The 13,560-nt window shown below is 37.3% G+C and overlaps 1 long non-coding RNA gene across 1 annotated transcript in view; it reads left to right on the top strand.

The window, feature by feature from the left end:
- The window catches only part of LOC311279848, a 33,362-nt gene extending 20,050 nt beyond the window's left edge, over positions 1 to 13,312 (top strand). The window contains exons 2-3 of the long non-coding RNA XR_014625592.1: positions 6,494 to 6,570; positions 12,774 to 13,312. This is a non-coding gene — a long non-coding RNA (uncharacterized lncRNA). The remainder of the gene's footprint in view (positions 1 to 6,493; positions 6,571 to 12,773) is intronic.
- Positions 13,313 to 13,560: the final 248 nt, after the last annotated feature.

The raw sequence follows: 13,560 nt of genomic DNA on the forward strand, positions 1-13,560 counted from the left end.
AACTTGTATATTGAGGTCACAAATCAGCACATAAATGAATGCATAGTTTAACTTTGAGTTACTCTGTGTATTAGAAGAACATCAGTCAACAGGCACATAAGAGTCAATGTGAGCAGTGTGAAAGGGGTTCAACAGTAGGTTTGCCCCCTTTGTCAGAGACCGAATGGGCCAGTCTAACTGTGTTTCATGATTAATGAGAGAGGGAAATGGGGTCATGTTGTATTAAGAAAATGTGTGTTTAAACCCAAAACCGGCAAAGAGCTCTAGACTAATGCATCAGTTATCGACTGGACACCTGAGAGCGAGAGGCTGTTACACCAGTCCCTACGGCCTGCAGGCCCATCCATCCACACAGAGCTCCCTTTCCCTTTCTGTCTCAGTCACTCTCTCACTTTCTTCCTATCGTCTTTTTTTTTAGCTTTTTTCAACTCTCACTTTCTTGCAATCTCTCTCTCCATCCAACATTTCCCTATTGTCCATACTTTCTCTGCTCCTTTGCACAATAGGCTCTGTGTCAGTGTGATTGCATGTTTATAGGGAAGCCATGATGGTTAACACTCAATCCTCTCTGAATCCCCTCAGTGGATAGCAACTTGATCCTGATGACTTGTTGGGGATACAACGGCACGGCCTTGGGTCCCTACAGCCAAGATTACAGTTACACTTCTCTCTGCGTTTATTTCATTCTCCAATGCAATAGCAAAAAACATGTACAGATATTTGAAGTAAGGCTAGATTATTATAGAGTATTTTTGGTTAACATCCAAACCTGGGGCTTTTACAATTGCATGTTTTTGTGCTTTTTAAGAGAGCAAGTTTGAAAACTAACATCACATAAATTTGTTTCAGATCTGTTTTTGGTTTGCTCAAGTGAACCATCATTTTGATGCAGAGAGTTCACGTTGCAAAGTTTAGTTGTAAACCAAATATGGAGGGTAGATAGCGACTAAACAAACAATGACTGATTCAGACGAGCTTCTCATCCTCAGTGGAGGCCCAAACAAACGAAAGCATCACTGTCCTGTGCCGAGATACCCAACAGGCAGTGGAAAAACAAATAATAGAGAACCATGACATGAAAGTCTGTGCAGTGGGTTGCACTGAAATGAAAACCTGACATTTACAAAAACAGATTTCATAACTGCCTTTTCATCAATATGACAATTACCATAAATTGGTTATGAAGAGTGAAAATTTCTGCTTTTGATATATAGTTTCCCTCCTAAACGGAAAAATCTGCTGTATGGAACAATCAGTATATTTATGCCATAATTAAGTCTGACTAGGACTTCATCAAAAAAGATGATGATGATGATGATGATAACTTGCAAAGGGAGTTTGAAAATCAGATTGTTTGTCTGAACTATATCATTATTTCCTGTTTCTCATAAACAAAATGTTAAAAACTGTTGACCATAGGATGACTAGACCTGCTGGACTAGACTACATAAAACTTAAAACCTCTTGTTTTGATTATTATAATTTTTTTCACAGCAAGGGAGCAGAAAGCAAAAGGCATTGTATGACATTATACATATCAATTAAATATATTTGTTGTACATCAACCCAGGGTTTTTGTAAGGATAGATAGATAGATGTGTAAGTAGAAGTAAAGTATAACATTTACACATTTATTAATCCCTCAGATAGGAGCACAGGCTGAAGAACTGCTCTGAGGTGAGTCAACACTGAAGTATACAGTATCATATTGATTTGCTCATAGCTGTCTTGCTCTTAGACAGACGATCCTGTTTTATTGGATCATTTCCTCAAACTCTACATTAGGAGGCAGACAGGATCAAAAGCAAACACCAAGAAAGGTCACTCTAATGATTTCTTGTTTATATATTTATTTTCATGAAAAAAGGGAACACAAAAAAAGTAATGTTTAGCAATTAGACAAAAATAGAACTTCTCATTATTCAGACCTTAGTTTTTCTGCAATGTAAAAAGTGAACAGTTGGATCAACTTAAAAAAATTACTTCAATTGGTAACACCTAAAGAAATTAAGTTTTCTCAACTTAAATTATCACGTTTTTCACGATAAACCGTGATAATTTAAGTTGAGAAAACTTAATTTCTTTAGGTGTTACCAATTGAAGTAATTTTTTAAAGTTGATCCAACTGTTCACTTTTTACAGTGCCTGTATTATGACACACACTACAAAAAGCTCAAAATAAGTCTAAGGCACATTATAGATAATTTAAAGCATCTCAGATAGAAGTACATACGCACACACACACACACACTACCATTTGGGGTCAGTAACATTTATAAATCAGCAAAGGTTTAGTTAACCCAAAACTGAAAATTCTGTCATCAATTACTCACCCTTATGTCGATCCAAACCAGTAAGACCCTTGTTCATCTTCGGCCATTAAGACCAGTAAGACCATTTGTTCAAATGAAGATATTTTTTATGAAATCTGAGAGGTTTCTGTCCCTCCATAGAGATCCAGTATTCCATGTGACTCCAGTGGTTTAACCTCAATTTTATGAACGACACCATTATATGGAACGACATGAGGGTGAGTAAAATGATTTCATTTTTTAGAATGATAAAACTAACCCATTAGATCAATCAAAAAAGTATCAGTTTCCACAAAAAAATATTGAACAGGTATTTTGAGTGTATACAAGTATTTGTTTATGGAACAAGAAAAATGTTTGTTCACACTCTACATACTGCAATACACTTACTTTGGTTGAACGGCTCAGAAACCCATACGCACACACTTCCCTCGCTGCCTACGGATCAGAGGTCAAGTGATTCATCACAACGTTTCCTGCAAAGAAAGTCACATAAAGGAGTCCTCTCAGGATTACGCTGGGCTGAAGATGTCTGCTTTGTTTATATCTGTTAAACCACAACATTACATTAAACTCTCTGTTTCCTGGATGTGTGAACTTATTGGCTATTCCATTGGAGTTATTCCGCTTTGGCCACCATGTTTTTTTTTCTTCTGTGCACTGGGTGCACGGGTCCTGCTGGTTACTTTAACCGATGTTTGGACATCTGCTGGGGCTTGGCTCAAAGAGTGGGCCTGTCAACGTGGGCTTTAGAAAATCGAGAAATTGCACAAACACTGGGCTGCGCGGTAATAAAAACAAGCTCCCGCATGCTGCATTAGTCTTACATTAGCCCGACTATCCGGCCTTTGTTGATGCATCGATGCTGTTAAAGATATCTTTGGTCAGATGCAGTGACATTTTAAATGCCTTCTAGATGGAGCTGAGCAATGTGACTTTTTTCACTTCAACTTATTTTCTTGTTAAACAGTGAAATTGTGGCTTGTGGTCTCATAAAATGAAGTTTGTATATATTTTATACAAAAGACGCTTAGCTTTACAGCTCTTAATAAAATGCATAAAAGCAAGGAGTGAAGTAGAAAAAATAATAAAGAGTGATGGGGCAATCTTAGCTGCTCTCAGTAGGGGAGTGCTATGGTAGGGCCCCGTTTATTTACTTTAAGATTCTGCTGAAAAGATACAGACTCATGTTTTGTCACATGTAAAATACGAGCCGCTTAACAATATTGTGAAATAGCATAAACAGCGAAATGACCCTTGGAGTAATAACCATCACTTATCATTGTGAGGGCAGGCTGGTGTGTTCTGATAAGATGTATTTTCTCCGTTTGAGGTCTTAATTTCAACCCTGCTTCATGCTAGACTTAAAGGAAAAGCTAAATTAGCAAACTAAATGGATAATTGCTTTGGAGGGAGATATGAATAAAGAGGAAGAAATCTGAGCCCTTGGGTGGTTTTATTGCTTCCCATGTCTTTCATGCGCTCTCAGCTTTTCCTCACCAACAATGGCGACCATTGATGCTTTAGACTAAGTGATCTTTGGTCAACGGCGACATTTTTTTTCAACCAATTAGAAACAGGTTATTAACAGACCTTTGCAGACAGATCATTTGCAGCAATGTTTTGTTTTAAACTAAATATACAATTGAGATGGTTTGTATCTGGTAATTGTACCTTCATATCTTCCATATAACTTGATACATTGACATTGGCAGGAATCACTAGTGAATAAATTTAGCAAACATAAAAGTTGATATACTTTATAGCTTGTTAGTGAAAAACATTTTAATTTACTGCTTTCTGTAAAAAAATGCATTCAAAAAATGCTTTATTTTGTCCAAGAATTCATATTTTGACCTTTAAATACCAAAAACATACTAGTAAAAGTATTTCTTACGTCTTTACATAATAGGAAATAATCTGATATGACAACAATACTGCACAATTAAGAGGTTTCTTTGCTAAACAATATATAATTAAACACCAGTATCTGACTTTATCATAGTTTTATGTGATTTATTGTGAGTTTCATTATCTAAATAATAATGTATGCCCTTCATCATGCCAGTTAAGCTGTTCCTGCAACCCAAAACAAACCTTATTGTCATTTATTCACCCTGCTGTTGATTCAAAACTGTATTATTTTCTTTCTGTTGTGAAATATAAAAGTATATATATATTTTTTTTTTTTAAAAACAGTCTCAGTGTTTTTTCTTCCATACAATCGAAGTCAATGGGCTCCAATGTTGTTTGTTTGCTCAACATTCTTCAAAATATCTTCTTATGTGTTCTGCATAAGAAATAAAGTCAAACATTATTAGAAAGAGTAAATGATGACAGAAGTTTTCATTTTTCATAGTGTGGGCTATATCCTATAAGTCTTTAAAGATTTAATTAGGATGTAATTGTACAAAAATGCTACAAAAAGCATAAACATCAGCATATTATAGTAAAAATATTCATCTTAAAAATAGCTATCTAGAACTCTGGCGAAACTATAGTGGCAAAACTACCCTATTTAATGAGTTCATTTTTTTTAAGATTCAAATTGGCACAGTTTTCCCATCTACATGCATTATGTCCCTCCCGAGAGCCTGACTCTGTTCGCTTACTCTCAGGCTAAGTAATTCAGAAGTTATATACAAAGAGAAAGAAATGTGAAATGCAACAGCAGTGACAGGTAGAATAGAGTGTAACGTTTACACGCTTAATTTAGTTTCATCAAAATATTGTTTAGATGTCTCTGTGGAACTGACAGCGGCAGTGTGCCGTTATTTGAGCCTGATCATTTGTCAGTGGCGTTGTGACAAGGGCACCACGAGACTCCACAGAAGGACATGGTCCACTGAGACCCAACTTTATATATCATCGGGTGTGAGACGTATCCGTCAGCATTTAAAGTGCCACAGATTTACTTCAGTGGTGCTCAATCAGTCCACAGAAAAAAAAATCCGGTCAACAAGAGGGGAAAAAAAGACTTTAGCTCAATCCAACACTGTGGATATTGGTCAACTAGCGCAGATTTTGAAGTTTAAGTTCATTGCAAAGAGATAATCTCACCCAAAACTCCTGGAATCAGACACTACGTGCATTGACCCGGGGCGGAATTTCCCCAGGTTCTTCGATGAGGCCTCTCAAGCCCAGTGACAGTTTGTTGTTACCATATTGTGTAACCTAAAACCTCAAAGAGAGGTTTGTCGCTCGCTCACCTTCCCCAGTTGTAAGCCGATAAGGACAGTAATTGACAGCTACACCGCTGGAGTGAATGACTTGAGCTCTCTCAGGCCAAGCATAGACTTGAACAGCTTCCCGACAGACACACGTTAACGTTTTCTTTTACACAAAAAAGACCTAAAAGTCTGTCATTGTTTTCTTATCCCCTCACATGGGAGAATATAATGTTTTGTACATTTACATTGGATGGCTAAATCATCACATTAAACCTGCCAGCATCTGAATTTTCCATACACTAGCAGTTCCAAACATTACACTCGTCTTTCAGTAGTACCAAAGTATGAATATGCATTGGGATGCCCAGCTTCAACAGTCGAATATGAGAGCAAGAGCGTAGCAGGTTCCCACTGCTAAAGGGGCTATACCTTGCAAACGCAGCACCTTTCTGTGCACAGCTCGATCAGATCCAGATGGTGTGGGTTATGACCTCCACGGGGCCAGGCTAGTTGATCTACTGTCACTCAGTCTCTCAGTGTTTGTGTGTGTGTGTATGTGTAAAAGAGAAGATGAGGATGATGTATGTCAGTGTAAAAGGAATCCACAGACTATAATTGCCACTCTCCTGATATTTGACTTAATGACAGATGTGTCAGCTAATAATCATCGAGTTAATATGATACCGAAATGCCTGTCTGTGGTTTAGCGACATATATACGAGACAGTTTTGCTGTGTGCGATCACTGCAACACTTCGTACAAGTTGGGAAGATGCTAAATAAGGATAATATTTTTAGTCGCCTGGTAGCATTTCTGAATGTGAATCACAGGCAGCTTATGGTGACAAGCTGCCGCTGATGAATTATGTGTAAATCTAAAGTCGGTACAGAAACACTGAGATGCACAGAGTGGGATGTATTTTAGGTAAGAAGGGAAAAGGAGGCTGTGGTGAAGGCTTGTACCATTTCTCTCATTTTCTCCTTCCTCTCTCCTCTGCTTCTTTCTTGTTAGGTGATCGGGTTTCTCCTCTGGCCCATCAGCTGAATAGGTGGGGCTTGATCAATGGCAGGAAACTGAAGGATCAAATGGTAATATATCAGAATAAGACTGAGCCAAAGTCTGCACTCACACACACACACACGTTGTGTTTTCATGTTTTATGGGGACTTTCCATCATTTTTATACTGTACAAACTGTATATTCTATCTCCTTACTAACCCTTACCCATTTTACATTTAAAAAAAACAAACATCACTTTAGCCTGTATGATTCATAAGCCGTTTTCCTCACGGGGACCAAAAAATGTCCCCACAAGGACAAGGATTTCGGATATTGCCATCTTTGTGCACACATTTTGTCCCTAGGACAATAAGGATTTACCAGGCCACGTGCACACACACACACACACACACTTAAACCTATAGAGGCCAATGTGACCACAGAAACAGTAACCTGCACACTGACACAAGAGAGACAGTAACCTTCAGTAACCTGTACATGACCATGGATACCACAAGTGAAGCATCTCTCTCTCTCTCTCTCTCATACACACGCACACACACACACACTAACACTCCCCCTCTACACCTGCTCACAAACACCTTTATTTACAAACCATTGCCGCCTGCAGCAATGCAAATCATCATCATGAATTGTGTTTTTGAAAATATTGTTTAAATTTATTGTATGCAATGAGTGTTTATATGTATTCATTCGTTTTAATTATTTCTCAAAGCTACCCTGAGGATGTGTGTGATGCCTGCTGGGAATTTGCATAATATTCAAATGAGAATTATTTGTAACTCTGTACCACAGATGTAAAGCAATAAAACCAGATTATATTGGTCTCAGCAAAGGACTTAATGCATGACTAATTATCTCCAGAATTGCTCTAATTTAGAGGTTTAGTGATTTGAGGATGATTAATTAAATCAAACTTTTGCACACACACATACACACCTCAAAATTAATAATTTTGTTATTCCAATCTTTTCAATGTAATTATATATTTTTGCTGGTTTTGTTTTATATTATAAGCAAATACTTTCTTACTCTGTGCCATAGAACAAAAAAAAGTAAAAAAAATAAAAAAAACTCACTGTTCCAGCTAATGCTGCAGTTGTGGAGTCATTAATCATATGATTTGACAACAATCATTAAAACTGCGCTCTGGAAAGCGTCTAACTGAATGAGTGAGTTTAGGTTTAGATATTAACAGCCGAACGACAAATAAAGCGGATTTCTTATATTTGCTACATGTAGATTTCGCCTAGTTTATCTTTCAAGAATCGTGAATAACACGTGCAATGTTTAGACTACAGCGTGGATCCTTATTTCGGTATAAGCGGATGTTAAATTGTAAAATAAGCTAAAGCTAAACACATTACTCTCAGTGATTGTTTTCATCAGGACGGTTAAAGCGGGCCATTTAGAGATAACTTAAGATAAAGCATTTATACAGACAGACTCTACCTGTGAGCGGTGTGAAGTGATATACGAAGCCCATTTGTGTTCAGTCTCTGCAATATCTATTAGGCAGATGCTACTGCGATGCAACCGTACACCGGCTTTTAGCCCAAGTGGACACATTATGCCCTCAGTTTACCGTGCTGTCGGAGGAGCTTCAACTAGTGATTGAGTGTAAACGGCGCCCGCAATCCCGTTGACTGTCCATAAATCAGAAACGACCTCAGATTGCGACCATTTAAAATGCCCACATTTAAACCTGAGAGATCTGTTACATAGAAACTGATAGAAAATTACGTCCAACCTACGTAAACAAAAATGCAATAATGATAATAATAATAACAACAACAATAGCCTGTTTTTTAATAGGTTATTGTTATTATTATTGCATTTTTGCTTACGTAGGTTGGACGTAATTTTAGAAACATAGGATAAATGCTGAATAGCCTAATAATTATATAGACATTATAATTAGCTATTATTTTAAATGATTGTTACATTATTATTAAACAATTTGCTTTTTTACCATTTTTTTAGAGCATTTACCAGATTAAAACCATTTATTTTCAGTGTTTGTTTGTTTGTTGTCATTTAAATGTTCATTCTATTCCCAAAAGCGCCAATATTCATCACCAAAAAATCGCAATAAACACTGCTGCGTTTCGTTTCTTATTGCGTCTGCCAGCTTCAGTAAATTAGCTTTATTAATGTGCGTGTGTCAGACGACCGACGGTTTAACTTGAGCTTCCGAGAAGCGGTTCTGTAGTACAGATATAATTGTTTGTTTAACTTGTCTCTGATGCATGGAGCCATATCCGCGTTCACTAATTAGGCTACAGTCCAGGTTTTGATTTGTGGCAACCAGGATTAGTTTCATCTCTTAAATCCAGGATCGAAATGAGCTAGTTCCGCCTTTTCCAGCGCTACAGCAGCGAGTGTCACTGGGGCCTGTGTGCTGCGCCGCGCATTTCCTCGCATTGAGGGCCAATTACTCCCCATATTGAATACGGAGTGGATCAGTCAGTTGGGATTACAGTTGGACACCCACGTGGCCGGAGGGATTGTGTCTGTATTTATTTCATGCGGACTTATTGCAGAGGTTTTATGTGCAGGGGCATGCCATGTCTACCACACGCAGATGCAGTTCCGAAACATATAGAATATTGTGGATATTTTCCCCCGAACAAGATTAAGTTATATAAAACTCTCAGTGCTGTGTATGGAATAGCCTTATTATCAACAATTAATTATTAGCCCGTTTTGCGTGGAGAGCGGGGTTTAAGGGTGGTGTTTCAATGTGTGGTTTCCCCTTTTTTTATGCGTCAAACTTTAGTTTTCCTATAGGCTATTTGCTTGTTACAAATTAAACAAGGCCTATTTTAGAAATCTATACTGCATATTTCTAAACTGTGTAAATTGGCATCAAGTAGAGTGCTGTGTTACAATACCGCACTGGGTTGTTAACACGAACTGGAAATGATAGACAAATACATTTTGTGCTTTCATTTATTGTGGTAGTCACTTGTACTTTTTATCTCCTCCCCATCCCCATAAAGTAAGTAAAATACAGGGAGTTCACCCAATAATGACAATTCTGTCATGATTTACAACTCTTCTCAACGTTTTCTTTCTTTTGTGGAACATAAAAGATGTCTTTTCTTGACCAAAAAGTCAAAGGGGGTCTAATGCTGTTTTGGACAAAAACAGCTGAATCGTTCTTCAAAATATCTTCTTTTGTGTTCCGTATAGTAGAAAGACAGTCATACATGTTTGGAACAACATGAGGGTGAGTAAATTTTTGGTTCAATAAAATACATGCAAATACATAAACAGGCTAACAAACTCTAAAATATAGGCGTACATAACAGCCGATGTGTGTGTATGTATTAGTCACTCTCAGAGCTCTGTCAAATGTAGTTTATGCACTTATTATCTCAGTGTGTCCAGTAAATTTACATAAAGTAATGTTATAAACCCTCTCCGTCTGCTCAGCCGTGATACTTAACATTTAAATATAAAGGATGATGTTATAATTAAACATCCATTAATAGGTCAAATCAAACTATAAGCAAGATATATATATATATATATTTTTTTGTACCTTGTTACACCATGTCTGTAAAACCAAAACGGTGTTTGGATATTTTCATATATAAAAATTCTCTCCCAATAAGAGAAGTGAAAATAAAACAAAAACTAACATTGGCTTGTACAAAGCACGTTCAGTGAGTTTATGATTATGATGATGATGATGGTAATGATGATGATGATTATGATGATTGGTTAATTGCAGTAGACTGTGCCTGTTGAAGGTGGCTGGATTTCTGTAAGGTCCACGTATCCCAGGCTGCAGCGAGAGAGGGCCGCAGCCGCGGGTGTAAGGCGTGTAATACATTTAACTACGGTAAAGTAGTGTTTTGAGAATTGGTAATTGTTCACATCCTTCTCTGGTCACGGGGACACTGTCCAGATCTCACCGTACGCACACGTGTGGGGTTTCTGAGGTGCATGCTTACAGCTCTACGTGGCACACAGCCAAACGCGTCTCTCCAGCTTGTTTCCTGACATAAAATGTTGACTGACTGATAAGAAAAACAGTAGCACAGAATAATAACGCAATCAAGACCCGGCTGATTACTCAGTGATGCTTTTAAGCGACCTCAGTGCTTTCATGTTCACGGCCCAAGGCCCGAAGATTGGACCCGACTTCACACTAGCGCTCTTTGCATAAAAGAACCTGTCTACAGTCATAATATTTACTTTGATAATGTTTTCACGACATGGCAACTCTGAAGCGGGGATATATGAACTGTCTAAATATGACAGTCCATGCGATTTGGAATGTGCACTGAATAGGGCTCCTTTTACCCTCTCTCTAGAATTTGCTCTGAATAAACAAGAGACTCGGGTCAGGTCCTCCGATGTGTGATCTACTTTGTAGGCCGGTGGTTAAGCGTGACATGCTTGGCCCTTAAAATATACCCTTTTTGTTAGAGGGGAACGGACAGAAAAATATACAGAATTCTCTGTAATTATGTATAAAGGTTTATTTTACTTTGAAGAAATCGCAGCCGATGGCGGAGGACTGGATGTGCGCGGCCGTATACGGGCTTCATGTTGTCTGGAGTAATCTAGCCTCGCGACTGGTTTGAATTTGCTGCCTCGCGACAGCAAAATTGTCGTAATCACAATGTAAACAGATACTTCCTCTCCTATCAGAGCGAATCGACAAAGTTAGTGAATGAGGGAACTTTCACTGTTAATTGTTGTTTTCCTTCGTACTATGATTCAAAAACACAAGCATAATTATTTGTAAGTGCTACTTTGATTTTGTAATTTAGTTTGAAAGGGGCTTAAGGTGTTTAAGCAAATTATTCACTTAGGTTTAGTTGTTCTTGCATCTCTTCTTGGAAAGCAAGACTACGTCAAGATAATATACTCTAATATAGCCTACTATATGTGCTACAGGGCTGCTATAGGTTGTTGGATTGTGGACCAAATCAGAAAACTACACTTAAAAAAAATATTGTTGGTTTAACTTAAAGTAAGTTACCTGGTTGTCTTAAAATTTTGAGTTCATTGAAATAAAAAATTTGAGTTGATATAACAAAGGAGATTGGGTTAATAAATCAAAACATTACACCCAATGCACCATATTTACACACTTACAAACACTTTCTCATCCCTTCTTTCCCCACAATGCATAAATATTATTTTGATAAACATTGTAACTTTTCTAAAAAACATAAAATTCACAGAAACAGTTGTTCAATACCAAACACACACTGATTACACATTGTTGCTTCCACACAATTTGCTGTTCTGGGGCCAGTTGCATAAACATACTATGTTAAGACTGTGACTTAAGAACTATAGTCAGACCAGCTAGCAGTTGGTTAGGGATAATGAGTCTAACTTTTCAGATTCAAATTAGACCAATCTACCTTTTTATGTTATTGAGTTTTAAAATTTGTGACCAGTCTTAAAGAAAAATATTAGATGACTCTCTCGTAAAACCATTCTAAGCAGTTTATGCAACCAGAATAAATAAATTAATAATAAAAATAAATAACAAGTGCATAACTTTCAGTGATCTACAGCGCATTTCTCATTGTGAACAAACTTAAAAATCTAAAAGTCAGTTCAAAACCTTCAGTGACTGACCTAAAAACAAGTCTCACCATCTGCAAAAACATTCAAGCAAAATGCATCATTGTGAACATTGTCATCATGCAGCTGCGCATTGGAAATATATAAATACGTAAATGTGATATAATGATGTTCTATGATCTTATTCTTAGTCTGTCATAACTGAGCCACAAAACTTCATAATTCCCTGCAGCAGCACTGGAGATACTACACTTGTTGATACACAGGACAAGGTCCGCTTTTATCATTTACAGTCGTGTACATACAGGAATTGCTCACATCATATCCTTCTAGAGTTATTAATTCCACCATATTTCACTTTTTTTTTTTTTTGTAGAAACGGAAATATAGGATTTAAACCAATAACAACAAGTAACTCAATGCGCACAGACTGAAATCAGAGGCCTGTCATTATAATCACTATTTCCTCCAGTGCGCTGCTTGGCCAAGGAACCAGAGTCAGCCATATATGAAATAAGCTTTATTTATATAACTTTGGGAAAACGGTAAATGCTTTTGTGAAATGTGTGTATTTAATAAAATCATTTAGCATAAACATATTTGTACAAATTAGAAAATAAAGTTTGCTTATTTTTCCATGCATCCCCCCACCCCATCCCGTCTTTATATATCTCTTTTTTAATGCCTCTCTCTTTTCCTCTTTCTCTTTTTCCAGTCATAAAATGGTGCCAGGCTGCGGCATGAAGGCAGGGGCCGTGAAACCGTACCCTCATCATCAGACTGTACAGTAGAGAGACAGAGTCACACTCCCGGTGTAAGCAGGGCATAAAAACACTGCTGCATGATAAGGAGCTGCACAGGGACTTTGAACATTTTATTAGTATCTATAAAAGAGGCACAGGACGAAGGACACAGTGTCTATAAAGCACTAATGGAGGATCAATTAAGATGGTCAAGCTGCAGAAAGAGACTTTTACAGTGTAGGGTTTTAACACTAACCTTGTCCTTTAACACTACGCTAAAACCACAAGGCTGGGAAATTAAGCCTAGTTGTAATTCCAATGCATCACCAATATCTTATGATCTGTAACAGTAAAAAAAAAAAGTATAAGCTATTTATAAGATATAGTATATTTGTTTGTATAAGAATATAAAAGAGGAGAATTCCTACCTGCTTTAGTATAGAATAAAAATGATACAATATGCTGCTTTTACACACACACACACACACACACACACACACACACACACACACACACACACACACACACACACACACACACACACACACACACACACACACACACACACACACACACACACACACACACACACACAGTTGGGTTTCCATGTTTTATGGGGACTTTCCATAGACAATGGTCTTTTATACTGTACAAACTGTATACAGTATTCTATTCCCTAACTGTATACACCCTAACAGAAAACTTTCTGCATTTTTACAATGTAAATAAAAACTGTATTTACTTTATACCTATGCCATT

This window comes from Rutilus rutilus (genome assembly GCF_951802725.1).
Source record: "Rutilus rutilus genome assembly, chromosome: 20".
NCBI lineage: Eukaryota > Metazoa > Chordata > Actinopteri > Cypriniformes > Leuciscidae > Rutilus > Rutilus rutilus.